This window comes from Aptenodytes forsteri, unplaced genomic scaffold, assembly GCF_000699145.1.
Source record: "Aptenodytes forsteri isolate BGI_AS27 unplaced genomic scaffold, ASM69914v1 Scaffold366, whole genome shotgun sequence".
In the NCBI taxonomy this organism is placed as follows: Eukaryota; Metazoa; Chordata; class Aves; order Sphenisciformes; family Spheniscidae; genus Aptenodytes; species Aptenodytes forsteri.
In genome coordinates, this window is record NW_008794621.1 from 3,091,039 (window position 1) to 3,116,956 (window position 25,918).

Consider the following 25,918-nt stretch of genomic DNA (forward strand, 5'->3'; position numbering starts at 1 on the left):
GTCTGTCAGAGAGGCACCCGAAGATGTGGGGGTTCCTGCAGGACTGGAGCAATGCGTTTCTTGTAACCAGGCAGGCGTGTGCCAGTTTTGGTGAAACATTTTCGTTATCCGTGAAACATGCCACAGAAATTTTACATTTTTTTTTTGTCCTAAAGCAGCAGTGCAACAGCCCAATTAAGTTTGTTAGCAATAGGATTACTTTTTTAAATGACCCTTTGTGGCTCTTCTACAAGTGGCCCTTAGACTCCTGGGGCAGCACAGAGCATGGATGGTAAAACATTGCTTTAGAGTTACTTGAGGGAAACCAGCTTATTTATTATAAACCACTGAAATAACGAGACCTGAGTTACCTAATTCTTTGCATGAAGCGTAAACACTTCTCCTTGCTAGCAATTATGAGCGTACATTTTCTGTGCTACTTTTCTTTCATTTACTTTCCAGTCCTATTCTTTACTGATTTATTAAAGATCTTGATTGTCCCTGCTCACGAAATGTATTCATTATAGGTCTTCCTCCTCTTATAGTGGTTGCTGGTATGAGGTTGTACCTCCAGTGTTTTTGAGAATGGGGCACCCTTTATATTTTAGTATATCTATAATATATGATGTTCAGGTTCAAACAATGAAACTTAGAGAGACCTTGACTTCCTACTTCCTGAAATGATGTATAAGTTCATGTTTTTCATCATGACTTCATCAGTTTACATCGTGAACATGTAGTGATGTGATTATTTTTTCCCCTTGGATATTGTGAAGTGAATGAAACATCAGGTTTTATGAACTAAGTTTAGAGAGAAAGGTAAAAGCAACTACTGGGGTGTCAGTTTTAATATTGGCCTTCAGTTCCAATGGAAAACTTAAAGCAATTAGTGGAATGAAGAAAGAGACAACAATATAAGCCCCTCGCTGATGAGATTATAAACATTTATTGAATGATTGCTGTGTTTTTTTCAGTAGGGCACGCCAGCAGCTATAATTAATCATCAGCATGAATATAAACACCTGTTTACCATAGATATTATTTGTATAAGGCAAATTCGGTAGTCATCGTATGTGCAGAAATTACTAGGCAACTTTGTTTAATGTTTTTCAGCAGAAAAAAGCAGGGGTAGTGCTGTGGCTGGGCGCAGGAGTCCGTGATGATCAGACTGCTGATGACCCGGGCACCTGAACACTACTGATTTTTTTCAGCGTATTTTCTAGTTTCCCTCTGAAACCCAGGAAATTATACAGAAATCGGTGTGCAAGACTACTGCAGTTCTGAGGGCATGTACTCCAAATTTAAAAGGCAGTAGAACTAAGGGTGCCTATAGAACCTTAATTTGGCCTCTTTAATGAGTCCATAATGAAGGACTACCTGCTCATTTTTGCTGCGGCGCTTGTGGTGGATTCAGTGTATGGAGGAGGCCGTGCCAAGTCCCGGTGTGGTGTTGTACCTGCCTTCCCACCACCTGTCCCGTCGGGGCTCATCCCTCGTTTCCCTGATGTGAGAGCTTGAATTTGCAGATGTCTGGCACAAGTTGCTGTAGCATGCCAAGGGAAATATGGTTTGTATATATTAAAAATTATATAAGCCTAACTACTCTGAAAATTCAGCCGTAAGGCATCTCAGGCTGCAACCTTTAAATTCGTGCATACCTTTCATGATAATCTCTCCGTGCTCTAGTTCTCCACCTGTGAAATGAGGTTAATGGTACCTCTCCTTCACTGGTATGCTATGAAAGTAAATTAGTGTTTGCTAAGCTCTCAAATGCTTTAGTGATGAGCACCATAGAAGAGCTCAGGAAGAAAATAATGTCTGTCCAGAGAGGAGGGCTTGAATAGTGTGTGGGAACTAAGGCATGGAATTACACTTTGAGCAGTGAGGGAAAAACAAAGTCTTGAGTAATTTTTTTGGTAGTTAAAATCATTTATTCTGGGCATTAAATGAGACAAGGTCTCATGAAAAAGTAGGCAATCAGGTAATTAAAGATTGTGTTGTAATGCATATGCAAAAGGAGGCCAAATTGAGGCTTGCTAGGAATTCTCAGACCTGGCACTTGCAGCTTGCAGTTTGCTTTTTTTTTTAATGGTTTGTGTGTACGTGTGCACGTAGCAGAGAATAGGGAGCAGCAGTTCCTTGGGTTTTAGCATGCAGTGAAAATTCCATAACGGTAGGTTATGGGCATAATACTTGCTATAAATGAACCAAAATCTCCTTGGTGTTAAGATGGCAGAAGTAAATTTTGGTGAGTGGCCACAGGATCTGATCACACACGTAGGACTTAAGTGCATTTTTTAGTACAGTCCCCGTGCTGACACTGGGAGCCCCACGAGCAACTGTGGGACCGAGGAGGGAGGAATTGGGGTTTTTTTTCGGCTGTCCCTGGGCACTTTGAACAGATGACGAGAGACAGTTGAGGAGAACTATCCTTGGAAAAGGTGGCCAAGGGAAGAGCCAAACTGAACGGGAGGGGGCAGGGTGCTAGAGGAGATGTGATACTCATCACCCTGCAGGAATCTGTGGGGTGTGGAGGACCTTGCTGCTCTGCTCCTCCATCCCCACAGAGGGAAAGCAAGGAGTGAACCCTTCAGATTTGCCCAGCCTGTTCTGTACTCGCTAAACATGATTTAAAATCTGGAGTCCCTGTGTAAGGCACACGGACACCATGTCTTCTGCATAAAGCTGATGCTGGAGATAGGCCATCAGAGATGGTTTCCAGGTGTCAAAATTAGGCTTATAGGTATAGCTCTGGTGCTTGTGAGACCTGCGTGTACATGCTGGGGTGTGGAGTTGAGGAGGACAAAGAAGATGGAGGGGAAGATATTTATGGGTCAGTGAGAAATTTCTTTGGAGTCACTCAAAACTTAACTGGACAAGGCTGGAAGCACGCTGATTTACCTGTTTAACTTAGATCCAACTTCAAAGCTGGCTGTGCTCTGAGCAGGGGACTTGGGTGAGAGGACTTCCAGAGAGCCCTTCCAACCTCAAATATTGTGTGATTTTATGAAAGGGAACTTTGGTTGGGAGAAGAAAGAAGGACTGTGGAAGGCAGAAAGGAGAAAATAGAGATCAAAGACAGCTGTGGGGGAAATAACTTTGAATGAAACTACAAAAGAGAAAGTGAAACCAGAAGTACGCAGATACCATGTGAAGTATTAACTCAGTAAATTGTGTTTTCACATTTGTTCACAAATACTTCCCTTGGGTATGTTTTAACAAGCTCTGTGGCTGCTCAGATCTATGTTATTTTGATAACACTCCCTCTCCCAGAGAGGGAAACTCCTCGCTCAATAATACACCTTGTTGTTATTCCGTCAGCTGGTAGCATCTCTATTAAAGGGGGGGGAAAAAAAAAAAAAGGATTCACAATGTATTACAAATAAATGCAGTAAAAATGAATGGTACACAAATACATATTTTAAATAGAGTGATATTAGCTTTTTGCCCTTGCTTTCTGCAGGTTAGAGTAGAAAATAATTTAAAGCCCTGATGACCTGCTACCTGCGCCCCATTTGTAGGAGCCCAGTTGAAGTTGTGTAGTCAACAGGGACCTCTCAGAGATGGGTCACGGCAGAAGCTGCGGGCTGCGGTGCCAGCTGTATTAGCACTGAATGCTCGGAAACCAAAAGGGATGTTTGCCATGGTGTCTGACAGGGATGTCGCATCTGACAGCCTATTTTAGGGGAAATGAGAAGATGCCTGTAGAGGGAAGTTGGGAGAGAGCCTGGATCTCTGGCAGAGCGCTGCCAGCAGCAGCAGCAGTGCTCAGGTCAGTTGTCAGTAAATCTAAATACGTCCGGTGGCGTTTACAGTTTGGAAAGCAGGAACATGGACTTTTCCGTTGGGTGGTGGTGGAATTTCACGTGGCTTGTCATGAAAATGCTATGTTCCCTTTCATTGCTAAAAGGAGACAGGAGTGAATTCTGAAATGGAGAGACCAAAGCTCTTCAGCCTGGTGGTTATAACTGCCCATCAATAATTAAATGGAGCGGAGTGCAGCAAGGCGGTGGAACCGCTGGCCTCTCTGAAATCCCTATGAATTTAGTGATGCTTTGGTAGTCTCTGAAATGCTCCTTCTGTAACTTGACCCATATTTCCCCTGGACTTCCCAGAAGTTTTCCAGAGGAGTTACGTGGGAGTCCTCAGCACTTCTAAATCTGCTGCCATTCACTTGTGCCACACCCTGCCTGGAAAAAAAAAAGAAGTCTTCTCGAGCTTAGGGCATTAATGAATTGCTTACATTTTTCTTGGTATACTCTAAACATAATTACAAAAATAGAAGTGTATTTAAACATGTGGTGGGTTTTGGTAACATTCCTCTGCTCCCCAATCTTCATGTACATCTTTGCTGGCTCATTCCGGCAGGGAGTACCCAGCCCTGCGCTACAAGCAGTGGTGGAGAGCATGGAGGGAGAGGTTTGTCTACTGAAAAGAGTACGGCCATCCCTTTAAAATACTGCCGCTCCTTAGCATGCCGCAAGGGATGGAGAAGGCACTGAACATTATCATTTTGTAACTGGCGCTTGATTTCTGTGCTGCAATTCAGTGTTTGTGGTTTGCTCTTGGGTGGGTAGAAAACAGTGCTCCTTTCTAGTTTCTTTTCTTTTGTTTTTTTCACTACTTCTCTGAACTTGGGCTCGTAACAACGAATCTGAACGGCTGTTGATTTTGTAGGGCAGATTGTGTCATGCAAATTGTTTCCAGAGACTGAACAAAACTGTCGAAGGCCGTTCTAGTTACAGCCCAGAGTTGGTGGTCCTTTGTGCTGTACGGATAATTGGGCTTTTTACAGCCACGTGTCCATTCACAGTAGGTTGTTTTTTTTCATCACAGATAACAACAGAAGTTTATTAGCTGTTGGTTTAAGAGTCTTATGAAAATGTAGTGCTGGTGGCATAATTATTCAGGGGTTACATCAATGTGAATAGAAAAGAAGGCCAAGGTAACACACTGCTGCATTGCATAAAAATAACTTGAATATATGGAAAATGCTCAAACTCTATATCTTTCTTACAATATTTCATTAAGACAATTTTTAAAATTTTGTGAAACTAATTCCTTGGAACGAATTCTTACATAGCTTCAATATGTTGGTATTTTATGCACCAGTAAATTGTCAGTGGATTTGAAGGTAAGGAAAAGTAGTTTTGATTAGTGATCTCTTAGTTTGTGATAAAATGTCTTCTAAGTCTTGATGACTTGCTAAGTATGTCTTATATGATTACTTAATGGATGATAAGTAGCAGCAGCTTTATGGCCTTAGATATATATAAACTACCACTAACTGGTATGGGGACATGTACAAATAAGGAGAAAAATTTAACTTGATTTTAAGTAAACTACAGAAGGTAATTAATAAACGCTCATGATCACTTCTTATTTTAACTGCTTCTCTAAGCAGTTAAAATTGTTACTATAACTACCGTTCGTATTTTCTTGGTAGCAATTTATATTTTTTAAATGCACAGCTAAATTAAACTTAAAAAAAAACCCTGAGAAACCAGCAATATTTAAAAACTTGTAATAGTTATGTGAACGGTCCTGAACTGTTCTTTGAATTGCTGTAGCAGTGACTAGAAATGATCAGTGCTTCCCAGAAGATCGCTGGATGGTTTATCTGTCTGTAGGCCCCTAATTTCAGCTTGTGCAATCTGGAAAATTTGTCCATTTTTGAAGTCCAGTCTAGTGTAGTAACGAGGACCACAGCATGGAGGGAGAGGTTAGGTGATGATATCTAAATGAGAAAATTGACATTTTGGTATTACATTCAGCCTTCTGTGTACTGTGGCATCTTTTTTTTTATCTTTTATTTTTCCCCTTTGCTGATGTATATAGTTCTTTAATTTTTCAACTGTCCCTTGGGCAATTGAGTGACCCTGTTATATTTGTTGGTTTGTTTTCCCAAAGTGGAAATTTCATGAACTTTCTGAATTACAAGCCTGGAAGCCCTTTCTCTTCATGTATCCTGAAGTCCTTTAAAGTACTTGAAAAGTATAATAATGGTACATGGTACCTCATGAATTTGCAATTTCAGAAAGATTTTTTTTTTCCCTTGCATTTTTGTCATAAAATCATATTGCAAAGGGGAGGAAGGTAAGACCCCATCTGGAGTCACTTAAACCCTCATGCAAGCAAGGGCTGTATGTTTTCACCTTCTGACTAAAAAGGATGGATACATAGGTTTGTGTGTGTCTCTTACTAATACAAAGTGGGAAACTCTTGCTCATGGTCTACAGTATGTGTTTTTCTTTTAAAAAGCACAAGTTACTAGTATTGTGACTGCGAGCTGCTCTTTCTACTTACTTACTCATTTAAACAGAACTGTATGTGCTGCTCAGCAAAGCAGGAGGATGATCGGTTGTTGATGTGACAGAATAGTCTCGAGCTTGAGATGTGTACGGCCTGCCTTTAAGCTTGACCTAAGGCTGCTGGGGATGCCTTAACTTAAGGCTAGGTCAAAAAAAAAAATGTGAATAGGAAGCTGTCCAGGGAAGCAGCAGAGGAAGTGAAGTTCAAAGAGCCTTTGTACCTGCAAATTCAGCTGTTTTATTCAGAGATTGTGGTCTTGGGTTTTAATGTGTTTTCCCGTGCATCTTAAAATGCATGGGGAGATTTATTTGTTTGTTTATTTATAACTGCTGCATGAAAAACAAAGCTCTCAAAAATCTGTCTGCAGTGATTGCACTTTTCCTGGTTGGTGTTTATTTTATCAAGCAGATTTGTAGAGTTGACAGTGTTTTTGCAAAGTTTTATATTGTCTTGGTTGTGCCTTGCTGTAGGCCAGCCAAAGATTTGGTCCTGCAAACACTGGGCATGTGAGTAGCTCCATTAGTGTTAGTTGTCCCACTGACGGAGGTTAGAATTAAGGGTCTGTAGCAGTGAACCCTAAAGAAAATGGTGTGTATGGGTAGAATAAAATAGTAATTGTAAGAGTTTCTTCCAAATGTTTGTTGTTTGTGTTGTGTTTCTGTACTCTGTTCCACCTTCTGGCAGAGATAAAAGGATATTTTGACTGAGAGATCAGCAGCCCTGGATTGTGTCCTCTAAGATAATTTGTAAGCATGTGCGGTTTTATTTCATTTTGGTTCGCAAGTGAAATTGTTCAGACTTCAAAAACAAAGCCAGTTGATTAGTTCTGCATTATTTCATTTCAATGCATGATTTCAACCTTGTTCATTAAAGCTGAAGTGGAAAACCTGGGTCTGAAGGACCACTGTTGACAGGAACCACTAGCCTGGAGCACAGAATTCAATAATCATTGATTAATACAGTTTACTGCTGATTCCTTTTCTTTGAAAAAGCCAATTATTCTTGCCAGTATCTTTTATACATAAGCCTTCACTTAGAATTTAAAATTTTAACCTGTAATAATAATTTTTTAAACTGTAATGCTGCTGGGGGGGGGGGGGGGGGGGGAGGAGAAGGAAGGGGAGGAAAAAAAAAGAGGAGAAAAAAGTGAGGCTTATTCAATACTGACTCCAAAATGCTGTTCCACTGAAGCAAAAACTGAAGTAGATAGATGTATTGTAGCAAATACTAAATGCATTAAATTGCCTGTCGAGTACAGTGGGGTTTTTTATTTGTTTATTTTATTCACTTAGAGGAAAATGGTTTCAGGTGGAGCTTTAGAGAAGACCTGACTGCTGCTCCTTACTGTATGAAATCCAATTACAGAATCCAAGCAAACAAATGTGTGCTTCCTTTGGTATGGAGGCCAGTGGGGATGCTGAAGTTGTAGTCTGAGTTTTGGACAGGAGCTAAGCACGTCTGTGCCCATACGTAGAAAATGCATGCACAGGTAAGTGACAGCTGGAGTTTTTTTGGTAGGGTGTAAAAGATTGGAAGTGGTAAAAGAAGCTCTGTGTTTATATTGATATGTCTGCTAGAGCAGCTCAGTGCTGTTTCTTCAGATGTGTGAAAAGAAAGACATGAAGAACTTCCAACAAAGCAGACTTCTGAGGTGCAGTCACTGTGGAATAAATCATTTAAGTCTGGAGCTTAGGGTCACACCGCAGATGTCAAACATGCAAAGCTTTGGTCTCTGTGTCTGCAGTTAGACTTAAATCTAATGCAGAACTGAGCGGCTGCCCTTGCTATGTGAAGGTCCTGGTGGTGTTTGAGGCAGGGTACGGGCACTCCTTTCTCCGAGCTTCTCCTGTGAGAGCAATTATTAGGGGAAAAAACACTTGACGTTGAAATTTTGACTCAAGTGTAAGTGTGCGTGTATATATATGATTCAGGAATCATTACTTCTAAGCAGAAACTTACTTCAAGAACAGCATGTGCAAAATCCCCTTATGCTGCTCCTCAAGTGTAGATAAGCTGCGTTTCCACGCAGCAAGCCTCTTTGAATTGTTGAGGGGGAAAAAATGAGCAACCTCCATAACAGGCAAAGTTCTGTATCCTCAAGGGTTATGACCACTTCAAACATCTTTGGATTTCTGTCTGTAAATTATTTCCCCAGCTCTGTATTTTTGCCATAGGGAATAAGAAAATAAATATTTAATCGGTGTGAAGGCATTCTTCCGTATTGCATGTGTTGGGGACATCTCCCTCCCAGGCCTGTCCACCACCAGGCTGCCTGTCTGTCCCCTGGGGTAGATACTTCTGTGCTGCTCATGATCTGATGGACAGCACTTGGCATGTGAGGACACCAGCAATTTCTTTTACTAATATTTGCTAATTGCTGGTAAATAGTAAAGCAAATCATATCTTGTCATTTCTTGAAGAATGATTGAAGTGTAGGAGAAAATTGGTTTTTTTTACTTTTTTGGTGTTACTTTTAAAAATTTTATTGATGTCTATATATTTTTGCTGTTTACAGTGGGAATTGGGAGCAGAGGCACGGGATGAGCAGGTGCCAGAGACAGGACAGTGTGGCCCATGCTGAGCAGGGCAGAGGGTCCCTGTTACTTCTGCTCTCAGCCCTGCCAGGAGGATCCCAGAACTTAATTCTGCTTTTTCCTGCTCTGGTGGGAGGCTGCACTACTACAGAAGCAAGGGGAGATGCCTTGAAACATCTTCTGGTGCCTGGGAGTTTCCACTGGTTTTTGGAGGAGGCTTTTCAAAGATGCTTATTCCATGCCCATCTCTGCTCGTTAGCAGGCTTAAGTACTGTTTTCCTAGATGCACCTTAGCACCAAGTCTGGCCTCAGGCTGCCTTCTCCTTGGGTACATCAGATACAGTCCTAGTGAAAACCAAAATATTTTGTGGTTTCTATGCATGCTTTGGTTTATCTTGACATGCTGATGAATTTGAAGGCTAAGAACAGTTTTGTCTACATAGGATTTTATGAAGTGTGCAAATGGATGCAAATAGATGGGCTCTTTCCCCCTCCGTGTATTGTTTTCCGTACAGAACAGCGTGTGTCAATCTCAAGATTGTGAGTCTACTCTGGGGAAAAGGTTTGTGACTTCTGGATAACTTTTAACTCTAGGAGCCATTCAGAGATGCAGAATTCGAAAACTATTTAAAAATGTCAGTCTGTCTACAACTTGTTTTTCAAGCATTCTAAGACCTAAAGCTGCCTAAAAATAATGTGTCAGCATTTTTGTGTTGGAAACCTTGTTTTTGCTAAGCCACCAGTGGGGCCACCACTATTGTAGAGAATGAAGAACACTTGTTTTCACTTCCTCGCTTTATTTAATTTGAAACCAAGATGTCGAAAAATGTGAGGGAATGAGATTTGTTTCTACAAAAATTAAACTAACTGGCCCACATATACCCTCAGGTAAGACTGATGAATGGTATAAAATTAAATTACAGGTTTGGAGCACTGCTATAGCAGACATGAACAGTGTCCAGCAGAAGGCCAGAGCTTCCTCCTGATATCTCAGCCACATCATATCTTGGTCTGTTGAGGGACTATGTTGGGCCAAGAATCAGACCTAGGTTTTTTCTAGCTTTTCTTACTGCTTGAAGCTCAAGATCCGCATGCGTTGGTGTTACGCTGAGCTGCCATGGTTCAGGTGGTGGTAGGGGCTGGTGGGGCATCCTGGCTTCGCTCCCAAAGCGAAGGCTGAAGGTTGCGTCCCAGCCGCTGGGGTGGCCGCGGGCAGGCGGCTGTCCCACACCAAGGTGGCTTTCTCTGCCTCTGCCCAGCCCCAGTTCTCCCTCGTCTCCTTTCTCAAAAGCCCCATTAGCAGGTGGGCACCAATGATGCGGCAGCTCCCATTTTTAGACTTTTTGGGTCAAATCAGATACCGCACTTACTCCCCTAACCGGTACTTTCTTGAGAATTAGGGAACAGTGCTTTTTAAAACGTTTATAGGAAAAATAAAGTTTTGCTGAAAATGGTGAGGAAGAAAACCAAAAATAGTTAATTTTTCTTGTCAGCAAGATATATTTACTCTTTGATTACAGTCGTAAAATGCTTGTAGCTGTGAGGGGTTTTTTTGTCTAATTAATACTGGTTAGATATTGGCTGTTTGTATGAATTTTTTTTTTCTTTTTAAAGACACACCTACTGAATTAAGGAAAACAAAAACCCCTTGCAATTATTATATTTTTACCTTAGATATATTTGGTGTTTTGATTCACTACCTTTTCCTTTCCTGACTGATTGGCTAGCCTGAATAATTTATATTCATCTGCATGTATTTGTGCCTGAATAGAAATTTTGTCTGTGTGAGAGAGAGAGATATTTATATATTTTTATATATATGAAATATGTAACCTTTAAATTGTCTTTTTGAGCAATCTTCATGCTTCTTACTTTTGACTTTGAAAATGGCTGGGCATACTGGATGAAATTAAGTGTAGGTTCAGTGATGCAAAGATGCTTTTTTTGAAAATTTAATGTCAGGCTATGTAGGGAGTACCAAAAATATGTAAATCTGTTGAACGGGGAATGACTGTCAGTTTTCGGGAAACCAGTTTGGGGGTTGGTGGATTAAATGAAGTGTGTTTAGATGTCTTAAATAATGTAATTGTTTCCAAGCAACTAATGCCAACTGTTGAGAGTAAACTTCATTTGCTAATGGGAATACTGGACCCTTTGAAAAGCCATTTCAAGCACCAAGTTCATTTCAGAGATTTAATAATTAATCAAAGTGACTATATTAAATGTCAGTGAATATATCCGTGTGTTGCTATCATACCTCTCTCTCAACATGAGTTTCCAGGCTCTTAATCATTAACACAGTGAGATCTGTAATGTAATAGTAATGCTGGCGCACTGGAAGGTAAGGTACCTCTTGAACATTCTTGCTGCAAATTCTTCAGCTTGGACTTTGTTACAAGCAGTGGTTATAAGGAGTGCTTTAAACGGGTTAGCCCATGCCCACATCTTGCTTGGAGATTGCTCTTCTTCTTTTCAGAATTGAACCCAAACATATAGGGCCAGATCTTCAGCACCTGCTGTCACCCCCCCTGTGGCTTCCCTGTGCCGCTCTAATGGAATAGCAGATATTGCAAGGAAGATGCCTGGGTTGCAGAGAGCTGGGTTTAGCATAGTGAGGTTGGCTGACAGAATTTAGCTTTGTGGTTTCTGTGTATTTCTTGTGTATTAGTTGCATGTTTAACTATTCATGAGGTCGTTCAAGGTATGCTTGTGCTGAGGAAAGGGCATTAAAATGACACAATATCTTATTTATACACACGTGCGCAAGTGTGCGTGGATTGTTTGAGGCATCAGACGTGGTAATGCAAGAAATTTCCGATAGCTACATGTGATACAAATAATCCGAAATTGTAACTTGCAGCATGTCTTTCCATGATCACAGTCACGGAAAAGCAGCAAATCATTTGCACTAACAGAGGCCTCTCTGTAGTTGTGTCGGGTGTACTGCAGTGTATTACTTAGTGTGTAGGTGTACACACATGCATACACTTGAGATATTTTAAGAAAAGTCTTCCGGCCTTCTGGGAAGAAAGAAATCACTCGGTTCCTAAAAATCCACTTACATGCAGGATAGTGTGCTGTCTAGAGTGGCTTGCAGTGCTCTCTAGAGCAACATTAAGTCACTGAACATTTGTTCCAGCTTCTTCATAACACCCTGTTTTTGAGAGAGGCACATACTTGATGCATTATGATAAAGCAGTCATGTTAGTAGTGAGTATTTGTGTAATGAAGCTGGCTTATAATCATGGGGTAGGCAGGTCAGAAAGGGCTCCAGAGCATGAGGTTTGGTAGTGGGCTTCCTGCAAGCTTGTGGCTCAACCCAGTGCTCAAGGAAAGATGCTCTGGGCAGTAGGGATACTATGTCGAGAAGATCTATGTTGTTACGGGATAAAGAGCGCTACTAATGCTCTTAATCAGTAGAAAGCATTGTTTCCTTGAGGACTCACGTCACTCAAGGTAAGCTGCTGTGTCATATCCCTTTGTTATCTCCTATAGTTTCTCATGTCAGAGATGGCAGTTGCATTGCACAGCTTGAAAAGTCTGGGAGAAAAAGAAAAACTGAAGTTCTAAATGACCAAAATTATCAAAGGTCCAGCATCAAAAAAGACAATGGACTTAAAAAGGCAAATTATAAGGCAGTAGGATCTGTGGTGGCAGTGATTGTTTTCTGAGCTACATTTTGAACTCTCAGAAGCTGTATGCTTCTTCAGAAACAACATCTGCCTGTGATTGGTTGCCCATAACCTTATATGAGTAGTGTACAAAAGTCTTTGCAACATAAATGTTGATTAGACTTAGTGGAAATGTGGCCTGAATAAGAGACCTTTGAAATAGGTAAGAGTTATTGCATTTACTTCTGCAAAGATCATGGTTAATCCAGTTAGTCAGTATACTAAAGTAATGAAGGGATTCCTTTTATTGTACAGCTGCATGTCCCCTATCTCTCCATGAGTTTTGTTCATAACGGTGATTTTCCAGGGCTTCACAAAAATTACTAAGTCTAATAAAATTACAGATTACTTTTTTATTAGACATAGTTCAAATGCAGAGGTGTGTTTTGTTCTGTCTGTAACGCTGAGCTCCCACCTTTCCCCCTTCTGAGGGAGCTGGTAGCTGCTCTTCCATCTGACGTGTGCTCAGCACCTGCTGGTAGATGGGCATGGACCACAACAGGGCTGCTGTTGGCAAGCCAGCCAGGCTTTGCCCAAGAGGCCCCTGGAGAAGGGGGCAGCTGGGATGCAGCACCTGGTTGGATGACTACTTCTGCTGAGCCATAGATTCAGCATCATTGTACTACTTGAATGTATGGCACGACTTTAACAGTATGCCCATTGTGAAGAACTATTTTATGGCCCAAGAAATAAGAAGAAACAAGACTTTTTAAGCTTAAAAAAATAAATAAATTGGGTTTTGTATTCAGATGCCAACAACGTAACAGTTCCTTTCCTTGTATTCTCTATGGTCTTAAAGTTCAGCTCTTAGATACATTGAGTCATAGTGATGGACGCTGTAAGCAGGTTTGCAGAAATCAAAGCTTTCGGTGTTAATGAGGAAATCGTGCTAGATGGAGTGGGAATTTTCAGTGCTTCTTGAACACTAATTTAACTAAAATTATCCAATAAAAGAGTAAGAACCAGGAGTTTGGTATGTGTATATATATCTCTAATTAAAAGCAGACTCTGGAGAGGTTTATTAAAATACAAACAATGCAGAGGGTGATTGTAATGTCAGTGGGCAAGAATTAATAGAGTGCAGTAGAGACAGTTGTGTGCTACAAAACTGTATTGTTTTATCACTGAAACCGTGCTGTCACTTGAGGCTTTGAAAGTGTTTTGTGACTGTGGGAAATATTTTTCTTTTTTTACTGAGAAATGTCTCAACTCTGGATGTAGCAAGAAAGTACGTTAAGAAAAGATGCAATTAAATGTAACGATGTGACTGTTTAACAAACCTAAAATGGAAATTACAATGACTTTTATTTTTTTTTAAAGCCTTACTCTGCTAGAGCAATTTCCCATAAGGCAAAGATGCTCAAAATCTTTTCATTTTGCTCTGCTGAAATCTGGGGATAACATCCATGTTTGTACACATTTTCATGTTTGTACAAGATTTTCAGAGTGGTAAAGCAGGAAATAAAATATTGAAGATCATTGTTTTTCTTCTATTTTCACTCATAATACTTACTTTCTATAGTTTTCTTTTATAACCACTTAATTAGTTGTCCTTGTTTTTGTCAACCTTTGCTGTAAAATTAGGAGAGAGTTAAAAAATACTGTTAAAAATCAACAAAAAAAAGTAGTTCCATCCACTACAGCAAATAGAGAGAGCAGAGCAGGGTGAGCTTGGGTCTGTTTGCTCTCGGTCATGCAGCTGTACCCTGGGTTTCCCTTGAAGTCTGACCCTTTCTTGTTACTTTTCCTTCTTACGTATATAATTATATACATTTTATATAACTAGATGTTATCTAAACACACATATATAAAATAAATAAAAAGCATAAATACATAAAAAGGCAGCATGTCCATTTGCTCTCTGTGAGGAGAGGGAGTAAGCAGAGCTGAAGCAGCGCAGGCTGCATGGCCAGGCCCCCGAGAAGCACAGTGATGTGTTCCACTGAAGCATGAAGCAACGCCAAGGCATCGCTTGAGCCTTGACTGCCAGGCGTGACGGTGGGTTTGCCCCGAGAACATGTCAGAGTGCCTTGAAAGACTCTTCTGTCAGGAAATCCTCTGGGATTAATTTCATTTCCTCAGAGCATTTTTCTTTTCAGTCACCTTCGTCCCAGCTTCCCAAATTTCAGGTAGAGGAACTGAGAGGGGAGATGATTAAACTGCAGGAGAGTATAGTATTAACCCGTGGTCTAGAAAGAGCTTTCTCCCCACAGCACATGGGAGCAGCCCCAGCTCCACGGGGACATGTTTTGCATTTGCCAGGTCAAACTGTGCAGTAAACCTACAAACCAAAGTAAATTCCCAACCCCCCTGTCCTTTTCTACTGAGTGTGTGAAACTGTCAGGGCATCCTTCTTCTCCTCATCTCCTTACAGATATTCCTAAATGTTTACCTGATTTCATTCCAGCCCTGTTGAGCAGCAGTTTTAGAAGTGGACCAAATGGGAGAGATGTTTCCAGAGGCGGTCAGTCCTTTGTGCTCTGCGTTGCTGGAAGCATAGCTGCTGCCCCAAACTGTCTTTTATGTCACTTACCCAAGTAAGTGGTGTGGGCATGAGATCGATGTATGCGCACAAGTGTACACATACAATGTAGGTATGTAAATATGAAACTAATTTTCAGTTCTCTAGACAGTTGAAATTGTTTTCCAAGTACTCCCCATAAAAGTGATAAACAGTGTTACTGTCCTTGCTCTCGAGATTTTACCTCAGTCGCATATCCCAGTGCGAGCGTAGCAGTGGGCTCCTATCAATCAGTGAGTTGTTTTATGGGTTGTAGAGAGCAGTCTGTTTTGGAGAACCAATGCTTGTTAAAATGCGCATGCTTTCCTTAATTAAATTAGGAATAGGAGCACTGAACTTTTGTGATTGCTTGTAAAATGTAAATGCAGATAGTGGAGACTAACACAGATAAATTCCGCTGCAGTTACAAGGGGGACTACTTCTTGGTTTTTGTTTGCTTTTCCCCTGGTGTAGTCTTGGATGCCACAGCTGCCAAAGCCCCCATTTGTGCATGCTTGGAAGAATTGAATTCCCTCTTGAACGTCCTTGTTCCCCTCCAGTGACCTTTTGTTGTACTTGACCTACTTTTCGGTGTTTTGCCCATCGGTAACAAACATCCTCCCTAAGTTGCCGACCTATGAGGAACAGCTAAATGACCATGACTGCCTGCTTTCAAGACAGTGCATAGCTGGATATTGCAGAAAGTACATTCTAGCAGTCCTTGTTGAATAAAAAGTAAGTCTGTCCCTAATGAGTAGTGGTCATTTCCTCTAGAAGTTGGTTTTAACAGCAGCACCCGTAAAGGAGATTGCTACGGTTGTCTTCAGATAGAGGAACTGTCCATAAGCTGCACACTCAGCTCTGCTGATATTGAAGATGGTAAGGCTGTTTGTAAGGGGAAAAGGTGAGGAAACTATCAGCTGAAATCTTTGTAACTTTTTTTATTTTCAGAAAGTATTCCAAGCCAGTGCTTTGACAAGATGCTGTGAGAAAAAACTCAAATAACTGTGGACTCCAAATCAAAAGAAATTTTGACATTTTAAGTTGACACTGAGAATCAGAACAAACGGTATTGTGAACGAGACACAAATGTCAAAGGATTTCCCAGATAGATTTTTGAAAGAAGCTTATCATGCGTGCACCTCCTAGTGTGGTTTGTTGGCCTGGAAACAGGGCTGGATCCTTTGCCTGGTTGAAGTTTGCCCTGTTTGTCAGCATAGGCAAGCTTCTTAAACAGAGTGCTCATCTAGTCTGTCGAAATGATCTTCATACTCTGGATGCATGCAGGACTCGAGCTGTTTTCATGCCATGAAACATTTGGTTAGCCAAATGGTGGTCTCGTATGTGCTTGAAATCAGGAGATTTTGAAATAGATGATCCCCGAACGGGAGTGTAATGGGTACTGTGTGTTCCAAGATGCAGTATGTGAGCCTGTGCTTACTCTATCATCTTCCTGTTCGAGGCTCAAAAATGCAGTGCAAGTAATAAGCCTGCTATTGTTGAAACTCCTGCAGGTTTGCTGTCCGTGCACATTAAATTTCAAGACAAAGCTGTTACAACCCTGTGGAATTTTAGCTTTTAAATGAATCCAGTGAAGAAAAATTCCTCAAGGTATCCCCACTAGAACTGTCTTAACTAAATCCAAGCAACAAAGAAAGGTAAGATTATATTTAAACTTCAGGAGGTAGTTCGTGTGGTATGACACTTAAGGTTGTCTGTCAAAGACACCATAAAATCATTATTGTGCCTGAGAGAGCTGAAGTGTGAAAGCATTTAAACTTTTATCCAGTTGTAGCAGGACCCTTCTTAGTCAAAATCCTCATTTGCTCTTGTGTTCTGAACCTTGCTGCAAAGATGAAGCATCATGTGGACTTCTACTCTGGTGATGTCCAGTATATATGCCCCTTATAGTCATTGGATGCAGTAGAGGGTTATACTGAAGAAATGCAGTCTGCAGCTGGTTGGCGAATGATGGGATGTGGCAAATTACACTGAAATCCACAGGGTTTCCAGTATCATATCAGAGCCTGTCCTAAAAGCATGAGCCATTTGTGCTATTTTCTATGTTCCCTAACAGTTGAGAGGGTTAGAGTATTTTTAATATTTTTTTTTGTAAGAAAGGGTCCAAAACTGTTTGTACCAAAAGCCTTCATCAGAAAAAGGGAAATGTCAGTGTATAGGTATTTTCTGCCTTGTTCTCTTGGGACATTTGAGCCGAAAGCTGCAAGCTGAGAGAGACTCTTGTCAGGACTCTGCCAGGCATCTCAGTGGGGGCTCACTAACTTTTCGCAAACACTGCACCAAGAACATGGCTCAGAAATAAGTTAAGCTGGAGAAGCCAGTATCAGAAAGGGAAACGCCCACTAAAACAAAAATGGTCTGTTTTGAAATGTAGAGCAAAACAGATCTTTTTTCCTCATTCCCTCTAGACCAGTCATCCCTAGACAATGTCTCGTTGTAGTGTGTTGCCCATAAGATCTAAATGTGTTACTTAAAAGAAAAAGGATATTAAATACTGAAGACTGAGGCTGATGGAGAAATAGAAGTATGATTTTGTATATGGGATGTCACTTCTTGTTGTTGCTCAAAGATAAGTGAAAACAGGGAACATCAGCCTTAGCATACAGAATGTCTTATTTGTGACACAAATTAAAATCTGCTCTTCGGCCTTTCACAGAAGGAGAAAGGGGAAATAATTGGAACATCTGTTGGCTCAGGTGCTAGAACTACTTGCCAATTCCCCAAAATGTTAAGTCCAGTTAGCACTTACTGCCTTTTTTTTTTTTCTGAGAAGGAGGGCGAACTATACCTGTCTTTGGTTAACATCCAGTTCTCACTTGGTGTTGAAGCACTATTGCAGCCCATTACAGGTATTAGGTATGTTTTGATTGTGAATACTGAAGGATCTACCAGCATCACAAGGGTACTTAAAAAATTGCTAATTTAGTAAGTACTCCAGATGAAACACATTTGGGATTAATTTATCACTGGAGAAATTGCTTACACAGTTACAAATGACTGTAGGCTGGGAAGGTGAGGAGAGGCTCTTGCTTTTCATGTGAGAGAACAGCAGGGATGCATGGAGCTCTGCCTTCAGAGAGATGATCAGTGGGTCACTTATGGGTCAGGAGCAGAGCACAGACCAATGTGGGTGACATTGTTATGGATGTCTGCTACAGACTGCCCCATCAGGAAAAAGCAGTACATGACATCGTCTTCAAGCAGCTGGAAGAAGCCTCACACTTGCAGGACCTGGTCCTCAGGGGGACTTTAGCCACGTTGATATCTACTGGAATAGTAACATAGCAGTGCACAAGTAACCCACGAGGTTTCTGGAGTGCACTGATGATGATTTCCTAGCACAGATGATCGATAAGCTGATGAGAGGAGGTTCTTTCTTGGACCTCATACTTATAAACAAGGAAGAACTGGCCAGGAATGTGAAGGTTGGGGCAGTCTTGGCTGCAGTTTCCATGATGTGGTGGAATTTAGAATCCTGCGAGGAGGGAACAAGACAAATAGCAGGATCACAACCCTGGACATCAGGAGAGCAGGCTTCGGCATGTTCAGGGACCTGCTTGGAAGAGTTCCTTGAAATGTGGTCCTGGAGAGAAGGATGGTAGATTTTCAAGGATCACCTCCCCCAAGCTAAAGCATCATCCATCCTGATGTGCAGGAAACCAAGCAAAGGTGATAGGAGGCCTGAATGGATGAGCAAGGATCTCATGAGGAGGATCCAGGGAACTACAGGCTGGTTAGCCTCACCTCAGGCGATGGAAAGGGGATGCATCAAATAATCCTGGAAAGCATTTCCAAACATCTAATGGGCAAGAAGGTGATTGGGAGCAGTCTGCATAGATTTAAGGAGGGGAAATACAAGCCTGACCAACCTTGATAGCTTTCTGCAATGACATGTAGATGAGTAGAGAGCAGTGGATGTTCCTTATCTTGACTTTTGACACTGTCCTCTATATCATCCCCACAGGGAAACTATCGAACTAGGGACTAGACAAATGGACTCTGAGCTGGATTGAAAATTGGCTGAACTGTCAGGCTTAGAGGATTGTAATCAGCAGCACCAAATCGAACTAGACTAGACAAATGGACTCTGAGCTGGATTGAAAATTGGCTGAACTGTCAGGCTTAGAGGATTGTAATCAGCAGCACCAAGTCCAGCTGAAGGCCAGTCACTAGTAGTGTACCCCAGGAATTGATACTGGGACCAATACTGTCTAGCATCTCTAATGACCTGGACAATGGGACAGAGTGCACCCTCAGCAAGTTTGCTGGTGACACAAAACTGGGAGGAGTGGCGGATACACCATAAGGTTGTGCTCCATTCAGAGGGATGTTGGCAGGCTGGAGAAATGGGCAAACAGGAGTCTCCTGAAGTTCAGCAAAGGGAAATGCAAAGTCCTGCACGTGGGGAGGAGTAACCCCATGTACCAGTACGTGCTGGGGGCTGACCAGCTGGAAAGCAGTTTGGTAGAAAAGGACCTGGGGGTCCTGGTGGGCACCAAGTTGACCATGGGGCAGCAATGTGAACTTGTGGCAAAGAAGGCCAACAGCCTCCTGGGCTGTATTAGGCAGAGTGTTGGCAGCAGGTCCAGGGAGGTGATCCTTCCCCTCTACTCAGCACTGGTGAGACACACCTGGAGCGTTGGGTGTCCAGTCCTGCTCCCCAGTGCAAGAGAGACATGGACATACTGGAGCAGCTGACATACAGAGGGTGAGGGTGAGAGAGCTGGGGCTGTTCAGCCTGGAGAAGAGAAAGCTCAAGGGGATCTTATCAAGGTGTGTAAATACCTGATGAGAGTGAGTAAAGAAGATGGCTCTTCTCAGTGGTGCCCTGTGACAGGACAAAGGGCAACAGGAACAAATATGAGAAATTCCACTTAAGAATAAGAAAAATGTCTCACAGGTATAAAATGAGAGATTTGCCACAATAAAATATTAAGAAATACACAGTAAGTAGACACCTGAACAGTATTGCTATGTACTGTTGTGCCTGTAACAATTTATAGACTGCCTTGTCAAGGACAAGGAAGTTATTAATCATTGTAAGTAGCAAATTGATCTTGGTTTTACAGACCAACTGAAAATAAATGTTCAGCAGAAAATGGGTTGATTTTTTTTCCATTTTGCTGTTGTGCCAATTTCTGGTAAGAATGCTGTCATGATTTTAGCAGTGTTTGTCAAAAAAGAAATTATTACATCCTAAGTACTGTCTGGAAGAATATAAAATTCAGCAGTCTTGTGAGTGAAGTAAATGAAGGTATCTTGTACTTGTGTGTGTTGCTAGCAGAAAAGGCATACTAACATCCAGCCAAAAGTGTTATTTTCAGTCAGTTTGTCTAATAAATTTCATATACTTAATTGCTACCCTAATTATTATTTAGTTTTTATTTGTGGTGATTATTTATTCTTGTTTAACATACCCCTTTCTATTAAATAGCATATATGTACTTTAAAATTATGATCGTGTCATAATATAGATGGGAAGGTTGTAATCTTTATGGGACAGAGGAAATAATAGGTCATGTGCAATAAAATGTAACAAAGAAAGATTAATGTACCTCCATACCTACAGACTATAAAAATGATTGTAGCAGTTTCTAAGCAAAGATGTACAGGAGAAAGCAATTCTCTAGTCCAGGTCGTAAAGTGGCCTGTCTCTTTCTAGTATCTTGACTGCTTAATGCAAACTGTTACTGTGTCCATTCACTAATAAAATCTTGTCTCGTCCAGCTGACAGATTGGATGCAGATGATAAACTCCTGGATATAGTATAACATCAGTAAAAGTTAACATTTCTTGATGCTTTATTTTTATGTATTGTGTTAGGTCTTATCTTCACGATACTAGATTTTTAATTATATTCCTTTGGTAAATAGCTTGCTTAGAAGCTATCTGGTGCTCGTCTTCAGTTATATCTTCAGGGTATGAACTCAAGTAAAAAGGATCAGAGTAAAAGAAATTATTAGTTCAAAAAGTGTGCGATTGTGGTACTTGATCTTATATGCTGTCTTTGGAAGATAGATGAAATAGTGATTATAAAAATGACAAGTAATGCAGTCAGAAGAATACAACCAAAGCAGGATTTTATACACAAAACTCTTCTTGGCTGAGTTTGGGAGGGCATGACTTGTGTATTTATTGAACGAGACTGCCCTGTGTTTGAATCTTAGTGCAACATCAGTGGTTAGAGCGTGCATAAATGCAAGCCTTAAGAAGTAAGGGAGAGACTTGAAAAATTTGTGGTGCACTGTTAGTAAATGCTTCAGAAAATGAAAACTGGGCATTTATCGCAACTTATAACTGGTTTCTGTGTTTTGACTCAGAAAAGCTATTTTCTGTTACCAGCCTCCACTGCACATCTGCACCTTCCTCTTGGCACAATGGGTAGTTAGAGCTGTAAGCAGCAAGCTGCCCGATGGTGCCAGCATTTGTCTTCCTAGGGAATGCAAGTGCCTGCTCCGCTACTTTATAATTTATGTCACTTGAATAGAAAAGGAAGACTTAGCAAGTTTTAGGGAAAAAATGGAAAACAAACCCTTTGGTAGTCTGAGAGAATAATGCGTGCTTAGCAGCTGGCAATGTCATTTTTGATTTCTATGTAATTATTATGCAGTTTTAGGTGGTGCTTATGTTCCTTGCTCCTGATGAGAAGATTCATTTGTACGCATCATTATTATCTCTTTTGACATGTGCGTTAGTGACATTAATCTGTGTTTTATTTTCTGCAGCGGTAATAACGGGGTTGTCTTTCCCTAGCTTTATTATGTTGTCGTGCTTTCTGAAGTTGTCCTCATAACACAAAGGAAAAGTACAGCGTAGGGATCCGGTGGGAACCGAGTAACGTTTAGCGTGGGGTGAAGCAGCTCCTCTCATCTTTCGTGCTTCCTCCTTGCCAAATTGTGATGTGCTTTCCTTACTGGTGGGCAGGCAGGCAAAACCGCTCCTTTTTCAAGTCGTGCAATTGAAAAATAGTTTATTAAATCCCTCCAGAAGGGGTGCAGCAATAGAAGCTTTATGCTCGATGGGAACATTTCGGTCCTTTTTGCAGTTTATTCTAGAAATGCAGAAGATTGTTGGGGGCAGTTAAAGATTTATTCACTTTTAGCCGGACTAAAATAGCCTCATTACTTTCAAAATATGAGCTGATAAAATGACTCACTCATCTGAAATCATCCAAACGGTGTTTTTTGGGAGTCTTGTCATACACTCTGCCTTATTTCGAGATGCTAATTGGTCTTGTCAGGCCGCTGAGGAAACTTCGGGTCTGCTGCACTGTGACAGATCCTGGCTAGCACAGTGGCGTACGTGTTCTGTTTTCTTCTGTTGTCGTCTCGTTTTCCTGTTTTTTTCCTACACGTTACTTTGTGTATTGAGATCTTTCCTCTGTCTCTAGTCAGAAGCTATTTGGGGAATTTCTATGAATAAATAATAATCAAACTTACACATCTGATTGTAATATTAATATAACAAAACCCACGAGGTGAAACATAAATGGAGGATGGAGGTTTCATCTGAGTATTTCTACTTCTCTGCTCACATTCTTTATTGTCATCCTGTTTTGATTAAGTACTGTATTTGAGGAAGAAATTACAGTATATGCACAGTAGCCATATAAAAGAAATGTATCAATATTAAAAGCTGAAGGATTAAAATTAGGATTTTTGTCTTTATTTCTAGCCTGCTTGGTATCCTTCCTTTTCCCTTTTTGCCTCCATCACGCTACTTGGAATTTACTCCCCACCATATAAAGTCTCCATCTTTACATATGACTGACTGAGTTTGAGTCATAGATACTTATTTTGTGAGAAAACAAGGATTTTTCCCTTTCTTTGGGATGTTGCTGGAAACATTACCTATTGCTTACTGGAATTTAAAAAATGATGGCTGTAATTCTGAACTTTCATTGAGGATTAAATGTTTTCCATTTGTGTTGATAGCTGGAAGTCTGTGGGTAGGGGCGAAGCAGGGAGGGGGGGATCTAGCTCATAGATGGTCTCAGATCATATTTTACTCTCCTTTAAGAAGGGAAGCCACAAAATGGGCTATCTCGTGGTCTACTCATTAGTATTTTCACATGACCGGGCAAGGAGAAGATATTGAAGTTGGAATGCGATATACCTCCTTAGAATGTGATATATTCTCCTTTTCACTGAAGAAACTGAAAATTTAAATAATGTGTAAGTTTTCCCAGAGTTTAACTGACTCCTGAAAATACAATCCAGTATGCTTTTTTCCTGTTTTGACACACTGCTTTTTGTTGTTCTCTAGTAAGGTTCCCAAAATCCTCCAGGCATGGCTGTACTGAAAATTAAAAGTATAAGCTCATTGTTCTTTATTTTTTGCAGCATAGAGTGTAAATATGAGAAAGCAGTTGTTTTTCTTTTCGTTTCTTTTCGTTTCTTTTCACAGTTATTTTTCTTTTCGTTTCTTTTCATTTCTTTTCGTTTCTTTTCGTTTCGTTTCTCAGACTGAACAAAAGCCTTTTATTTTGCAGGCATTTAATCTGCAAACAAATAAGTCTAATTACTTGTTCATCCATATGTTAAACTATGCAGCATTCTTTAATGTGTCTGCAGTTCTGAATTTACATGACTGTTTTAAAATTGTGATAAATGCCTCTTTATGTTGTGACTGCTTAGGAGTAGAGACACTGGGCTCTATCCATTACAGCAAAAGCCTATTGACTTCAGGGCTGTCACACCAGTAGTGGTATCTCCTTATGTTATTGCATAACCTCAATTACCGGTGTCTTTGCTTGACAACATTTATTACAGTCGTTACTACCTTTACTTACCTTTTATCATTAGTGCTTTGCTTTACTGGAACAATAATTGGATTTCTTGGAAGCGTAAGCAGTTCACGTTTAGTGGAATAACAGTAGTTGCTAAAAAAACCCACTACTCGATAGCTTTGTAGTGTGGGGGAGAATATACCATTGCCATTGTATAGAATGGATCCATCAAAACCTTCCCCTGCAAAAACCCCCTTGACAACCAGCTGCAAACAAGAGCAGTAAGGCTCTGTGCTGTATGGAGAATTGCATATTATGACCTGAAAGGTAGAAAATCATTTTATGTCCTCTAGACGAAAATAACGGCTTTTGGTATTGTGTATTTAGAAAGCTATTTTAAGCAATTGCCTTAAAGATCATTCCACATGTTTTACAACGTGCTTGAATAGCTACAGAATCATTCATCTGTCTTTTTTCGGTCTTTTGGTAGGAAAAATGCTGCTGTTGCCCAAAATCACAGCAGACCAGAATTATTTGCCATCTTTCTTAATGTGTACAAGCATTCAGGTACTGAAAACACTGTCAGAAGTAAGAGATTATACTGAGGGTTTTTCCTCCTGAAAAGTAAAATGTATCGGTATACTGTCATGTGAATGCTAGGAAAGTAATATATAAGACAGTCATTTTGGGTAGCAAATAAAAAACAGGCAAAACACAAGTCAAAAAGTCTCCTCTTAGGAAGAAGAAGGTGAGAGGCCTTGCAAGATAAATTTTTAGTGGCCAAAAAGAACATATGTAAGTTCTTCGGGGAAAGGTCCCGCGCAGTTGGTCCACTGCTTGAAGAGTAGTTGGGTGCACGTGTTGCATGGGTGTTGATATGCACCCATGTGGGATGACTGCACAGTGTGGTAGTCCGGGATGTGCTCAACCTATCGCCTTAGACTATATGTTGATATGCATGCATTTGTGTGAGAAAGCCTGGTCAGAACTACAGACGGACACTGTTGTCTTTACTGTTTCTAGTATGTGTTAGAGGAGAATGTAGGTCCCAACAAGGCAAGGACCCTGCAGCGATAAGCACTGTGTATGTAATTAAAAGACAATTCCTGCCCTAAAGGGATCCTTAATACAGCCTGTGGCACAGAGAGGTAAAAAACAAAAGGAGGATGACAAAGAACTACTGTTCTGATGGAGCTGTACGGTCTAAAGTTTTCAGCTGTACTTCTGGTACGATTCATGGATGACTGGTTTTGTGGTGAGCGGTGAATTTCCAACCATCACTGCATGCTTTCATGAGGGCAGACTGCATATCTTGTTATAGAACTGCTGTTGAAGGCTGCCCGTGAACTTATCTATCATTAGTTATACTTGTACCGACTATCAATCTTCATAAAATTTTTCATTTTTGTAGGAAAACTGTTGAGCAAGTTCTAGTAAAGCCACTCAGGCAGCCTGAGATTTCCATGGCTAAGATTTGATGGGAGACAGAAGTCTAACTGATACAATTTATGAACTAACTCTTCGTAATGGTAATAGGAAAGATGTCCTTTTTTGATAAATATTTTCTCCTTTTCTCCTAAGTAGTATTTCTCATTGCTGTAAAATCTGGTGCCCAGCCCCTCAGCCCACTCCAAACATCATGAAAATCAGTGTTAACTGAAGATTCTCTGTCTTTTAAATTCAGGCCATTTGGGCTTTGGCAACTAGATTTAACACCCCAATTTTAGTCACCCAAAACTTACAACCTGGACAATACTTCTTCACCCAAATCTCTACCCTCGTTTTATGTCTTTTGAATAAATACTTTTGAATAATAACAGTATTTTAATTATGAACTGATAATAAAGTAAAATCTCTCCTTGGCACAGTATTCCCCCGTGCCCTATTTTTCCCATTGTTTAAAATGAATGGGCTGCCTCGCGCCCACTGCCCTTGCTGACTAAGCTGTTGGCTCTGCTGCACCTCTTACATGGATTGCTTCTGCTGAAGGGCACACTTCCCGCAGCTGTCTCTTGGAAGAGAATAAAGGGGTTATTGTTGATAACGTAAATTTTTGTGTGGTCAGTGATTTCTTTATATGCACACACCTTCAGTTGTGCAACCCATAGATGGCCAAAGTTGGTCTGTGGACTGAATCTGGTTCACGAGGCAGTATCAAGCCATGGTAATAACA